We start from the raw sequence: 15619 nt of genomic DNA, 5'->3' as shown, positions 1-15619 counted from the left end.
AATTTTGTTATATGAGTCAGTCAGAGGTATGAAAACTACTGATATTTGTTCACGATTAGATATTTTGAATAAAAATAGGACATGCTGGCACAATAAATTGATGCGAACCAAATTTTTTAGTTATTGTTTTCCAATATTGCTGTCATTTGTTTAAAACAATCCATACTGATATAAAAATATTACTATTTACTATGCGATTATAAGATTTACATAAAAAATAGCAAATTAGGTCAGTTTTGGTTGATGCAGACAAATAATTTTGTTATACGAGTTAGTCTGAGGTATAAAAACTACTGATATTTGTTCACGATTAGATATTTTGAATAAAAAGAGGACATGCTGGCACTATAAATTGATGCGAACCAAATTTTTTAGTCATTGTGGTCCAATATTTCTGTAATTTGTATTATACAGTCCCTTCTGACCTAAAAATATAACTGAATTACTGTGCAGCTATATAGATTGACTTGATAAAGTGCAAATATTATCAGTTTTGGTTGATGCAGACAAATAATTTTGTTATAAGAGTCAGTCTGAGGTATAAAAACTACTGATATTTGTTTACGATTAGATATTTTGAATAAAAAGAAGACATGCTGGCACTATAAATTGATGCGAACCAAATTTTTTAGTTATTGTTTTCCAATATTGCTGTCATTTGTATTATACAATCCATACTGATATAAAAATATTACTATTTAGTATGCGACTATAAGATTTACATAAAAAAGAGCAAATTAGGTCAGTTTTGGTTGATGCTGAAAAATAATTTTGTTATACGAGTCAGTCTGAGGTCTGAAAACTACCGGTACTGATATTTGTTTACGATTCAATATTTTGAATAAAAACAGGACATTTTGGCTTTCTCAATTGATGCGAACAAAATTTTGTAGTCATTGTGGTCAAATGTTGCTATCATTTGTTTTGTACAATCCATCCTTACATAAAAATATAACTGAGCAAATTAGGTCAGTTTTGGTTGATGCGGACAAGTAATTTTGTTATACGAGTCAGTCTGAGGTATGAAAACTACTGATATTTGTTTACGATACAATATTTTGAATTAAAACAGGACATGCTGGCACTATAAAATCATGCGAACCAAATTTTTTAGTCAATGTTTTCCAATATTGCTGTCATTTGTATTATACAGTCCCTCCTGACATAAAAATATAACTGAATTACTGTGCAGCTATATATATTTACTTGATGAAGTGCAGATATGGTCATTTTTGGTTAATGAGGTCAATTAATTTTGTTAAACGAGTCATCCTGAGTCGGACAGTCTGAGATGTGAAAAATGCTGGATTTTGGTGATTATTTAATTATTTGATTAAAAGAAGGACATGCTTGAACTGTTTGTTTGTGCAGAAAAAAGAAATTTAATATGATCAATTTTCAATTAATTTAAGAGGTGTTATTACATTATTAATTAACTGTTAATGTCAATCGAAAATGAACAGTTGGTCATTTAATTTTGATATACTTTATCATTTGATATTTAAGGTCAGTGTATCCAGGATACGATGACAATTTGCGTTAACGCGCGTTTACTACAAATAGTAAACGTGCGTTTACTTTTGACGAAATTAGAAGACGCGCCTTTTTCACGTTAACGCGGAAGTAAACGCGAAAGTAAACGCCCGTTTACTCTTTACAAAATTAGAAGACGCGCTTATTTTGCGTTAACGCGAAGGTAAACGCGAAAGTAAACGCCCTGTTTACTTTTTATGTCTACTGAAATTTCCGAGTTAACGCACAGTTAACGCGGCGTTTACTTGAAGTGCACGCGAGTAAACGCCGCGTTAACTTTTTCCGCCCGTTTACATGTAATGCTTGGTCTGCACCCAACTGTATGTACGTGGTAATTATGTTTTAAACAATTTCCTAAACTTAAAAATGAATATATGAAATAAAAAGAAAATATTTCAAGATCTTTTTCTTATACATGTTATATATTCAAAAAAATATCAACAGATTATTTGTGACTTTTTGTCCTGTGACTTTTGGTTTTATCAAATTTGTGACTTTATGTCCTGTGACTTTTTGTCCTGTGACTTCGACGAACCAGCGCAAGTTAGATATTGAACTGTATTTAGATCAGATTGGTTCTGGATGTTTCTCTCTTATCTTTAATATACATGTATATATTTTGAATTGCGACTATCTATAGTTCTGTAACTTTCTATCTAGGCGTATAAACCAATGATCGACAAGTGCGTACATTTTTGTTAAATTAATGTTTCAAATTGTCCATAATTATTGACAACGAGTATATACTTACATTTTTCCCAATGTACCCTTAAATAAGAAAATATGTAAAAAGAAAGTTCTCAATCAAATGGCAAAATCAAAAGTTCAAACACATCAAACGAATGGATAACAACTGTCATATACCTGACTTGGTACAGGCATCTTTGCTTATGTAGAAAATGGTGGATTGAACCTGGTTTTAAAGCTAGCTAAACCTTCCACTTGTATGACAGTCGCATCAAATTCCATTATATTGACAACGATGTGTGAACAAAACAAACAAAAACAATTGGTAAAAATGTCACAAATAGGGGTAAATAGTCTAATTCGGTAGCTCACATTCGTGAAAAGGGAACGGGATTGTAGTTACGACATAAGGAACATATCCGATATCATCAAAATAGATTTTTATTCCATCAAATCTTTTTTTTGGATTTATTTAGATTTTCATGAATATCATTCTTTACATCAGAAATGTTATTTATAAACAAGCGTACGAGTTTAGTAATGACTAGTATATATCACTGTCAGACACGCGAGACAAAAAACATGTATATTACACCTGATAGTTTTTAAATGGAAAGTTACAAGTTACCGGCTGTGTACACTGGACGCTCAGAAGTAAAGCGATGCATGAACTTGCAATATGTCATTGTATAATAAGAGTTTTTAAGCCCGACGCTATTGTTCTCGGGTCTGTTCTATAGAAATTTGTTTTAAAGTAGTCACGTTCTCTCTGGTTTTTTTTTAGGACATCTTTAAATTTTGAACACGATCTCCAATTCTTAAAACGTCCAAAGCATACGCGCGTTTGCAATCCGATACCTCATCCGTGACACTTTCCGCGCCACATGCCACTTCAGTTGATATTAATCATTTGCGCATCTAGCTAGCCGGAATAATAGGCTCGCCGTAGAATAAAACGTATCTTAATCCGTATAAGTTTATGAGGATCTTGAAGGGGGGTAGGGAATTCTTCATTTTCGCATTCATAAACTTTATAGGACCAAATACCCTTTTCTGAAATTTAGCGCACAAGGTATATTTCGACAGCAAGAAGGTATGTCCTTCAGTTCAAACATATTGTTTTTAATCCAAGCTAGGTTATAATCTATTTTCCTACTTTATTTCTAAATTCTCCATTCATGCTAAACGGAGAAAAAACAAATATGAAATTTGATAAAAATATATACTTGCATCGGGAAAACTCGTGGAATAAAACATGTATATATACGACTGTTTCAACAATTATTTGAATCAAGGAATGCTCTTGATTTTTCAATTATTCTTAAAGGAGTAGGTCCAGTAAGACCCCTTTTTGGCCCCAAAATATAGCAGTTTTACAAAATTGTTAAAATGTAAACTTTTAGCTATTTATTGGAAAGAAGAATACTTCTGTTACATAAATATGGGCTGTTTTTGACAATACAATGCACATGTATCGGGTACTAGCATCATTAAGTCATTCTAAATTACTGAAATCTTCACAATTTTAGCATTTGAGTTAATTTTTAGACGGTTTTCGTCTTAAATGGAAGTGGCCGCATTCGTGTTCATTCTTAATATTTAAATGTAAGTTGTATTTGATGATAATACATATCATATATAAAGGTCGAGGATGAACACGAATGCGGCCACTTTCATTTTTGACAAAAACCATCTGAAAAGTGACATATTATGGCATAATTGATAGATTTTTAATATTTAAGCCTGAATTTGAGCGTCTTTAGTGACTCAATCGGCCCAAATCTTTCAGATACACTAATTGAATCTACTAAAGTAGACACTTGAGTGTTTAAAAAGTGTCTAAAATATTTCATCAGATGAACCTGAAATTTGAGGCCAAAATCGGCCCTTACCGGACCTACTCCTTTGTTATCATTTCGATAGTTGACAAACTGTATAGCAAGTGATGTTATTCGCTGAACGTTAAACGAGTCACAGCAGTCATAATTAGATTAACTATATTGGAAACGTCGCGAATGGCAATTTAAAAATGAAAACAAAATTAGAATAATTTTAGGGTCATCATTCCGTATTATATTAGCGGCCTCGGTGGCCAAGTAATCCAAGTATTCGGATTATTGTGTCACTAGCCTGTCGAATTCTGCACTTGGCAGGAGCCCTCGACTCCAATCTTAATTGATTAGGATTTTCAGTTTTCCTACCGAAGGTCTGCGGTTCTAATGAGAATTTTTATAACACACAAAATGTACATTCTACACTGATACCGACATTTGTTCATATCATTTTTTTAATTACGAAATTTAACCGCACATCTCTGCCGCACATCATAAACAAATCTAATTATGTTTATTTCAGTTATCCTTGCAAATGGTTCGGACACTGTTGAATTGACACGTCTACGTTTACCTTTTGTCATTATTTGAACGATTTGTATTACATAAATTTGATTACACAACCTGTATTGATTTACATAGTCTTAAAATTTCATGTCGTTTATAGACAATTTACTTAGTGCGTAATGACTTTAATAATTCTTCTATCTCAAATATTTCACGGCAATGCTGTTTACTTTACCAAGGACTTGTATAGTAAGATATAATTACTATACCAATCCTTGACATTGGCTTTACAGAGTTTTGTCCATACGTTCAGCTTTTCACATGTTTAGCTGAAATACAATAAATTCACACATATATCACATTGGTACCCTGTTGTGACCAGGTTGTATTCGCAATACACGTGCGTTAATATTACTGGTGGGGTTGAGTAAGTGCCCCATCTTCGCTAGCCTGTGAAGAGGAGAGGACTGGGTCGTAACTTTTGCCTAGCGAAGATGAAAAGGAAAGAAATAAACAAAGAAACAAAGAAAGAAAGAAAGAAAGAAAGAAAATAAATAAAATAAATAAATAAATAAATAAATAAATAAAGTAAATAAATAAATAGATAAATAAATTTCAACACATTGCTGTTGAAGGCATATAAAAAAAATTCCGAACTGTACATGTGTTTGTAAAATTTTGTATCGAAGGACATAACTTTGGACATAATTATGAATAAAAAAAAATTAATGTATTTTCAAAAGACGAGATATAAAAATATAATGGTTACTCCGGAATTTTGGGTTTTTACTTATTACAGCTATTCTCCAATCTTTTTAATGACTACTCAAAATTGCGGTTTTGCAATATCTTCATGTTTAGGGTTAACTGTGTTATTTGTGGTGTTCAGAAAGAAGCCATTATAATATTGTTCGAACCTTAAACTACACACACTGAGCTATGATACTATCCCAGCAAACAATTCAACATTTTAAAAACGTTTTAAAAATGTTTTGTTTTGGTTTCTACAATGTTTTATTAAAACGTTTTAAAAACCAAAATTTGTAGACTCTTATAAATGTTTCAAAAACATTTTGAAGAAACGTTATTTTGGAACATTCAGAAAACGTTGAAATAAGGTTTTATGAAAAACGTTTCTGTCAACCTCCAACAAACATTTTCAACACATTTGTGTAACAATGATTCATTAGTGCGACCACCATTACTTTGGTTTAAAAATATATAATTGATTGTGCAGTGTTTTGTATTTCATTCATTTCTTAATTGGTAATGCATGTGTTTAATTGAAGAAAAAGCAACATCTCCATAAGCTTGGATGGATGGTTGGTTGTTTAACGACCAGTGGCAAGTCAGATGCATATTCTGGATGAGAACATGATTATTAGAAATTGATACCCTATCTTGTAATAGACCAACATGTGCCAGATTTTTTGGTTCTAGCCCACAAGGCAAGTTTGCAGGATGACATGTCACATTATTCTGACTACGGGCCAAGAAGTCTTTGCTCTAACTCATTTTGGGGAGAAGCAACAAATAATAATTTTATTGTCATTGGTTTGGCCGGGCCGAAGTTCCAACCCACAACCTCCACACTTGAGGCGACCACACTCACCATTACACCAAAGCTCTAAAGGAAGATATTCTTAATAAAAAAAACTATGCCAAAACAAAGCTTGTCAACCTCTAACTGTTTAAACTTGGTTCAGTGACCTTGAAAGTCAATTCAATAAGGTTCTTGCATTGACAAGGAGATAACATATCTCTTAAACCGAGAATTTGACATATTATCATAATAACTTCAATCAATGATCTAGTTTATAACCAAAGCTTCAATTGTTGCCGAAATTGGAATAGAGTTTTATAAACATCTTTAATCACTTTGCAACAAAACAAAAACAGTATTGACAGGACTAAAATCAGTAGAATCAATGTACTTTTAAACAGATTTATTTGTTCGGACTCCAATTCTTCTTGCGCAATCGTCTGTCCTTTTCTTACAGGTTTCTGAAATTATCAAAAGCAATTTGTAAACGAGATCAGTACGCCCAAGTACACTGTTTAGCATTTAACTCTTAACCCCAGTTAGTTGTTGTACTCCCTTTTAATCAAGCTATTTCATTAAATCTATAAAGGGGAAATTATCCTATTTTTTGCAATCCAAGTAATTATTAAGAAGGCAAAAAACATAAATAATATTTTACATGTCAAAAGCAATTGCTACAAATGTAAATCTCAATGTTTTACTGGCAGGATAAAGACAATAATTCCATCGTCAAGAACATAACAATGTATTATTCTAATGTCTCTAAATAAACAGAAGTTCTGCATGGTTGGCAAATGGTATATTGCTATAAGTGGCTCAGAAATTTGTGTATAGATATTCAAATTGCAAAAATAAACTTTTAAATAAATAAAACCTTCCACTTAAACGTATATTAAGATATTTTATTCAATTGAAAAATACCTTATATTTTGGTCCTCCTGGCTTGTGTGGGGCCTGTTTTAGGAAGCCAATTAAGACTCCCTCCATATCGGAAACCTTGGATTTTGGGAACACTCTTGCACAACTTTCTGAAAAAGTATTACAGAATTAAAAAGATATATTTCATTATTATTTTTAACTTATTTAAACTTTTATTTATATATATATAATAACTTTATGTAACTTTGCACTCTGTTTCTATCTAAAATAATAAGTGAGAAACATTATATTCATATTCATCATATGAATTCTTTTTGAGATTAAAGTCACGATAAAAAATCCAATCTATATTAATGGCACTTGCTTTTAAATGTTCGACATATTTTCTTAATCAACTTACTCATGATTATCCTGCACAAAGGGTGACCTGTGAATGCCTCTTTTCCCTTTTGCCCCTTCAGACTGTATTTGGCCTATAACTGATTAGTGCCACACTTTTTCATCATCCTTCCTATACAGTTTGAAGGGCTGTGACTACCCTGTGACACCAAATACTAGACCTACAAAATTACAATTTAGTCCTGTTGTTATTTATTTATTTTTCGAGAAATGAAATATTTGTTTATAAATAATCGTGTCCATGAACCAATCTTAGCAAAACCTACTAATATTATTGCCTAAAAGATATTTTATTTCTTGTCCGTATCGAGTTTCTATAATGATTTTCCATGTATCGCTGTATATACGTTATATGCAATTTTATATGCATTTGAATGTTTGTCTTCAATTACAGGTTTATTCTATTAATGCATGATTTTTTTATTCATATATATAGCATGTTTCGCTTATATATATTTACTTTAAATTAATATATATTATCTTTAACTGTTAAAATCTGATTTGACCTTTTCTCGGTAGATTGTTCTGGTGTTACATTATAAACTTTTACACATCTATTTATTAGAAAGGATTTTCCGAACGTAAATGATCTGTGGTAATCAACACTGGTCGTATATGAATTTCTTTAATTGATGATATTACACCTGGTGTTTCGGATATCATTCAGGTCAAGTTCGACCAAGGCCATTCATCCTCGTCAGGTGCCCTTGCGTAATATTTTTATTTACTATAACATTTGATTATGATTACTTTTTAACTGTTTAGTGTTATCAATATGTTTCTATCGTGTAACGTATCAAATGCAGTTACATTTTGCGGTATACTGAATTGTTCATGACTGGCAAGTTACAATCAATTTTAGTCAGACATAAGATATTTTGTAAAATGAGGCCCAGCACTGGCAGCACAGCTATGGGTAGTCCAAAAAAAAAAATGACGTCTTGAAAGGATATTTTTGATTTTTGCAGTTGCTACGAAGTTGGAGGAGGGCGTCCACATTTTTTTTTCAAATAAGAAAGCCGTACAAAACGTCATTATTATTTGACTACGCTCTGGGTAGTTTAAATGATTAATTATGCTGTCTTCGGAGGCTTGTTTTTATTTAACTCGTGTAAAAGTCAGACCAGTAGCCCACGAGGCATGACAAATTGACACGTGATGGCATCATGCAGTGGTGAATGTGAATTTATGACTGTAGTAGTTAAATCTGTTAATCATGTAAATAGACTCATGCAAATCATACGAATGTCATGGAGAAAATAATGCAGTAATTTCTCTCAATTTCTACAAAATACATCGAATGTTTATTGATTTTATACATACCTCATAGACTGAACGCTATTCTGTAGAACTGCTCTTCTAGCATGTCTAGTGTTGCATGTTGTTGTTTTCCCGATTTAAAAAAGGCGGTGAGAGTATCCGGAAGTTTCGAACAAATTTTATCTAATGAAGAATTCTGCTTTAATACAAATTAATGCATTTTCTCAATTAAAATGTCTATCTTCGAATATGATAATACTTTAGAGATGCGATAAATGGAAATATAGAAATAAAATACGAAACTAACTAATAAGTTACAACTGGTTCCCGGTTCTACAGAAAAGAAACCAGTTATTAGAATACAAGAATTTTTTTGACATAACATATCATCACATATCGACAGATCGAAGATGACTTTTTGTAAATTAAAAATTGAAAGTAATTATTAAAAACAAAAATATTGCGGTGATATGGGAAACATGATTTATAAAGTTATTCTATACTTATTAAAAAACATTTTTGAAACATTATTAAAAAACCAAATTAAAAACGTTGTTTTAAAATGTATTATTTATGTTTATCAAAAACATTTTTGAAAAAATGTTTTATTTACGTTTAAAAAATGTTTGCAGAAACATTTCTACTATAGTTCCAGAAAACATTTCAATTTAACCTTTTAAAAACATTTCTTAAACGTTTTTTCGACACTAACTTATTTGAAACCTTTAAAAAACGTTTCTAAAATGTTCTGTGTTTAGTATAGTAAGATATAATTACTATACCAATCCTTGACATTGGCTTTACAGAGTTTTGTCCATACGTTCAGCTTTTCACATGTTTAGCTGAAATACAATAAATTCACACATATATCACATTGGTACCCTGTTGTGACCAGTTTGTATTCGCAATACACGTGCGTTAATATTACTGGTGGGGTTGAGTAAGTGCCCCATCTTCGCTAGCCTGTGAAGAGGAGAGGACTGGGTCGTAACTTTTGCCTAGCGAAGATGAAAAGGAAAGAAATAAACAAAGAAACAAAGAAAGAAAGAAAGAAAGAAAGAAAATAAATAAAATAAATAAATAAATAAATAAATAAATAAATAAAGTAAATAAATAAATAGATAAATAAATTTCAACACATTGCTGTTGAAGGCATATAAAAAAAATTCCGAACTGTACATGTGTTTGTAAAATTTTGTATCGAAGGACATAACTTTGGACATAATTATGAATAAAAAAAAATTAATGTATTTTCAAAAGACGAGATATAAAAATATAATGGTTACTCCGGAATTTTGGGTTTTTACTTATTACAGCTATTCTCCAATCTTTTTAATGACTACTCAAAATTGCGGTTTTGCAATATCTTCATGTTTAGGGTTAACTGTGTTATTTGTGGTGTTCAGAAAGAAGCCATTATAATATTGTTCGAACCTTAAACTACACACACTGAGCTATGATACTATCCCAGCAAACAATTCAACATTTTAAAAACGTTTTAAAAATGTTTTGTTTTGGTTTCTACAATGTTTTATTAAAACGTTTTAAAAACCAAAATTTGTAGACTCTTATAAATGTTTCAAAAACATTTTGAAGAAACGTTATTTTGGAACATTCAGAAAACGTTGAAATAAGGTTTTATGAAAAACGTTTCTGTCAACCTCCAACAATCATTTTCAACACATTTGTGTAACAATGATTCATTAGTGCGACCACCATTACTTTGGTTTAAAAATATATAATTGATTGTGCAGTGTTTTGTATTTCATTCATTTCTTAATTGGTAATGCATGTGTTTAATTGAAGAAAAAGCAACATCTCCATAAGCTTGGATGGATGGTTGGTTGTTTAACGACCAGTGGCAAGTCAGATGCATATTCTGGATGAGAACATGATTATTAGAAATTGATACCCTATCTTGTAATAGACCAACATGTGCCAGATTTTTTGGTTCTAGCCCACAAGGCAAGTTTGCAGGATGACATGTCACATTATTCTGACTACGGGCCAAGAAGTCTTTGCTCTAACTCATTTTGGGGAGAAGCAACAAATAGTAATTTTATTGTCATTGGTTTGGCCGGGCCGAAGTTCCAACCCACAACCTCCACACTTGAGGCGACCACACTCACCATTACACCAAAGCTCTAAAGGAAGATATTCTTAATAAAAAAAACTATGCCAAAACAAAGCTTGTCAACCTCTAACTGTTTAAACTTGGTTCAGTGACCTTGAAAGTCAATTCAATAAGGTTCTTGCATTGACAAGGAGATAACATATCTCTTAAACCGAGAATTTGACATATTATCATAATAACTTCAATCAATGATCTAGTTTATAACCAAAGCTTCAATTGTTGCCGAAATTGGAATAGAGTTTTATAAACATCTTTAATCACTTTGCAACAAAACAAAAACAGTATTGACAGGACTAAAATCAGTAGAATCAATGTACTTTTAAACAGATTTATTTGTTCGGACTCCAATTCTTCTTGCGCAATCGTCTGTCCTTTTCTTACAGGTTTCTGAAATTATCAAAAGCAATTTGTTAACGAGATCAGTACGCCCAAGTACACTGTTTAGCATTTAACTCTTAACCCCAGTTAGTTGTTGTACTCCCTTTTAATCAAGCTATTTCATTAAATCTATAAAGGGGAAATTATCCTATTTTTTGCAATCCAAGTAATTATTAAGAAGGCAAAAAACATAAATAATATTTTACATGTCAAAAGCAATTGCTACAAATGTAAATCTCAATGTTTTACTGGCAGGATAAAGACAATAATTCCATCGTCAAGAACATAACAATGTATTATTCTAATGTCTCTAAATAAACAGAAGTTCTGCATGGTTGGCAAATGGTATATTGCTATAAGTGGCTCAGAAATTTGTGTATAGATATTCAAATTGCAAAAATAAACTTTTAAATAAATAAAACCTTCCACTTAAACGTATATTAAGATATTTTATTCAATTGAAAAATACCTTATATTTTGGTCCTCCTGGCTTGTGTGGGGCCTGTTTTAGGAAGCCAATTAAGACTCCCTCCATATCGGAAACCTTGGATTTTGGGAACACTCTTGCACAACTTTCTGAAAAAGTATTACAGAATTAAAAAGATATATTCATTATTATTTTTAACTTATTTAAACTTTTATTTATATATATATAATAACTTTATGTAACTTTGCACTCTGTTTCTATCTAAAATAATAAGTGAGAAACATTATATTCATATTCATCATATGAATTCGTTTTGAGATTAAAGTCACGATAAAAAATCCAATCTATATTAATGGCACTTGCTTTTAAATGTTCGACATATTTTCTTAATCAACTTACTCATGATTATCCTGCACAAAGGGTGACCTGTGAATGCCTCTTTTCCCTTTTGCCCCTTCAGACTGTATTTGGCCTATAACTGATTAGTGCCACACTTTTTCATCATCCTTCCTATACAGTTTGAAGGGCTGTGACTACCCTGTGACACCAAATACTAGACCTACAAAATTACAATTTAGTCCTGTTGTTATTTATTTATTTTTCGAGAAATGAAATATTTGTTTATAAATAATCGTGTCCATGAACCAATCTTAGCAAAACCTACTAATATTATTGCCTAAAAGATATTTTATTTCTTGTCCGTATCGAGTTTCTATAATGATTTTCCATGTATCGCTGTATATACGTTATATGCAATTTTATATGCATTTGAATGTTTGTCTTCAATTACAGGTTTATTCTATTAATGCATGATTTTTTTATTCATATATATAGCATGTTTCGCTTATATATATTTACTTTAAATTAATATATATTATCTTTAACTGTTAAAATCTGATTTGACCTTTTCTCGGTAGATTGTTCTGGTGTTACATTATAAACTTTTACACATCTATTTATTAGAAAGGATTTTCCGAACGTAAATGATCTGTGGTAATCAACACTGGTCGTATATGAATTTCTTTAATTGATGATATTACACCTGGTGTTTCGGATATCATTCAGGTCAAGTTCGACCAAGGCCATTCATCCTCGTCAGGTGCCCTTGCGTAATATTTTTATTTACTATAACATTTGATTATGATTACTTTTTAACTGTTTAGTGTTATCAATATGTTTCTATCGTGTAACGTATCAAATGCAGTTACATTTTGCGGTATACTGAATTGTTCATGACTGGCAAGTTACAATCAATTTTAGTCAGACATAAGATATTTTGTAAAATGAGGCCCAGCACTGGCAGCACAGCTATGGGTAGTCCAAAAAAAAAAAATGACGTCTTGAAAGGATATTTTTGATTTTTGCAGTTGCTACGAAGTTGGAGGAGGGCGTCCACATTTTTTTTTCAAATAAGAAAGCCGTACAAAACGTCATTATTATTTGACTACGCTCTGGGTAGTTTAAATGATTAATTATGCTGTCTTCGGAGGCTTGTTTTTATTTAACTCGTGTAAAAGTCAGACCAGTAGCCCACGAGGCATGACAAATTGACACGTGATGGCATCATGCAGTGGTGAATGTGAATTTATGACTGTAGTAGTTAAATCTGTTAATCATGTAAATAGACTCATGCAAATCATACGAATGTCATGGAGAAAATAATGCAGTAATTTCTCTCAATTTCTACAAAATACATCGAATGTTTATTGATTTTATACATACCTCATAGACTGAACGCTATTCTGTAGAACTGCTCTTCTAGCATGTCTAGTGTTGCATGTTGTTGTTTTCCCGATTTAAAAAAGGCGGTGAGAGTATCCGGAAGTTTCGAACAAATTTTATCTAATGAAGAATTCTGCTTTAATACAAATTAATGCATTTTCTCAATTAAAATGTCTATCTTCGAATATGATAATACTTTAGAGATGCGATAAATGGAAATATAGAAATAAAATACGAAACTAACTAATAAGTTACAACTGGTTCCCGGTTCTACAGAAAAGAAACCAGTTATTAGAATACAAGAATTTTTTTGACATAACATATCATCACATATCGACAGATCGAAGATGACTTTTTGTAAATTAAAAATTGAAAGTAATTATTAAAAACAAAAATATTGCGGTGATATGGGAAACATGATTTATAAAGTTATTCTATACTTATTAAAAAACATTTTTGAAACATTATTAAAAAACCAAATTAAAAACGTTGTTTTAAAATGTATTATTTATGTTTATCAAAAACATTTTTGAAAAAATGTTTTATTTACGTTTAAAAAATGTTTGCAGAAACATTTCTACTATAGTTCCAGAAAACATTTCAATTTAACCTTTTAAAAACATTTCTTAAACGTTTTTTCGACACTAACTTATTTGAAACCTTTAAAAAACGTTTCTAAAATGTTCTGTGTTTGGTGGGATGATAGATGTAATAGTCATGTAATTGCCAATCTTCTTTCATGCGTTATGGATCATTGGGTTTATTACCTGTTGACTCGATTGATTACTAGCACGTGCCATTGATCTCAATATTTAAAAACAGAAAATACTAAATTACGACAAGGATTTATATAGTAAGAAGGATTTGAATCTCGTGGGTTATCGTTTTATTTTACTATATAAATCATTGATTAATTATTATTATGGGTACTGAAAAATAAATAAGAATATTGTTTTAATGAAAAGCTCGGTGGTATTTTATTTATAATCTTAATACCATCTCATCACGGGCTATGTGCAGTTTTAGCTTAATGCTAAGAAAATGGAAACTTGTCCAAGTTTTACAAAGTTACTCGCACGAAGGTAACACGTTTATAAAATGTTCTAAAGTAAATTTCCAGTTTTAATACGAGGAAAGTCTCAACAGATAACGAATTGTAGCACCTGACATAAAACATACTAAATATGTGCTAATAAAATTGCTAACGTTCACTTCACTTGAAATATCACGGATAGTTTTCTCATTGGCAATCATACCACATCTCCTCAAATTTATATTGTTAAGTTTAAAATTTCCAGTGCAGTTACTTTTTTTCAAAGACAAAAATCTATATCCGTACACATTTTATTTGGGATAACGACTACTTTTTTAACCTGCCGGTTAAGAGCATGTAAGGTTTAAATGTATAACACACATGTTTTTTAAGTAACGATGTAACGATTGCATACAAAAAAAACAAAAACAAAAACAAAAAACCGATTTCCCAAATACACGCAATTTCCGTCTATTTCAAATCTGTTTTAATACGGTAACTTCTGAGGGTACTTTTATAATCCTTAGTAAATATACATGTATAAATTTTATATCTTTACAGGTTTCAGCAAATAATAGTAAACTTCTTTTCGCCGATATACAATTAATAAATAATTAAAATAAACGAACATTAATTTTCAAAATAAAACCAACGACATTTATAGACGAATAATTTAATAAGTCCTCAACAAAACGACAACAGAAATAAATAATCAACAGATTATTTTCTTTATTTATTTATTCGAAAGTTACGCTTTTAATTCTTGCAAATATTTCTCAATTTAAAATATATCATCAATCAGAAGGGGCGTAACTCGTAGTATCATACTAGCATACTGAACGGATCTAAACACGGTCTGACAAATTTGATGGAATTTTTTAGGTTTGGTCTGATTTCGTCTGAAATCGTCTTAACAGACTTAAACGGACGCAAGCATAATCTGTGTTGTTTATCTTGACATGACTGAATGGACTTAACACGGTATATCGTGACAGCGTCTGAAAGTCTGAAAAAGTCTTGACATTTTTCTCTAGCGGTAAATCCAGTCGATTAAGACTTGATCATACCAAAATGACCGTTTCAGACTGAAATCTTGCTACTAGTGCGTGTACCACCGAATTGACAAATTTTTGTCATTTCCACAAACCCTTTATTGGGAAATGAACGCCTAGTTTGTATATGTTTCTGGGGATAATTGTTCCTGATGCTTATTTATGCTCAATTTGCATTTTTTTAGTAGATATTGGTGTTATGATTTGGTCTGTAAGCAATAGCGACCATGACT

At 31.1% G+C, this 15619-nt stretch overlaps 1 long non-coding RNA gene across 5 annotated transcripts; it reads right to left on the bottom strand.

Annotated features, from left to right (window-relative positions):
- Nucleotides 1–6410: 6410 nt before the first annotated feature.
- LOC127718266 (uncharacterized) lies at nucleotides 6411–13446 on the bottom strand. Of its 5 annotated transcripts, none has more exons than XR_007989676.1 (4): nucleotides 13302–13446; nucleotides 11979–12138; nucleotides 11622–11728; nucleotides 6411–6563 (listed from the first exon to the last, which is right to left on the bottom strand). It is a non-coding gene; the product is annotated as an uncharacterized LOC127718266 (long non-coding RNA). The 5 variants fall into 5 exon arrangements; XR_007989673.1 differs by lacking the exon at nucleotides 11622–11728 and adding an exon at nucleotides 7024–7130; XR_007989675.1 differs by lacking the exons at nucleotides 11622–11728; nucleotides 11979–12138 and adding exons at nucleotides 7024–7130; nucleotides 7382–7541.
- Between the last annotated feature and the right edge of the window lie 2173 nt (nucleotides 13447–15619).

Source organism: Mytilus californianus, unplaced genomic scaffold (assembly GCF_021869535.1).
Source record: "Mytilus californianus isolate M0D057914Y unplaced genomic scaffold, xbMytCali1.0.p SCAF_10, whole genome shotgun sequence".
Classification (NCBI taxonomy): Eukaryota; Metazoa; Mollusca; class Bivalvia; order Mytilida; family Mytilidae; genus Mytilus; species Mytilus californianus.
This window is presented reverse-complemented; position numbering and strand designations above follow the sequence as displayed.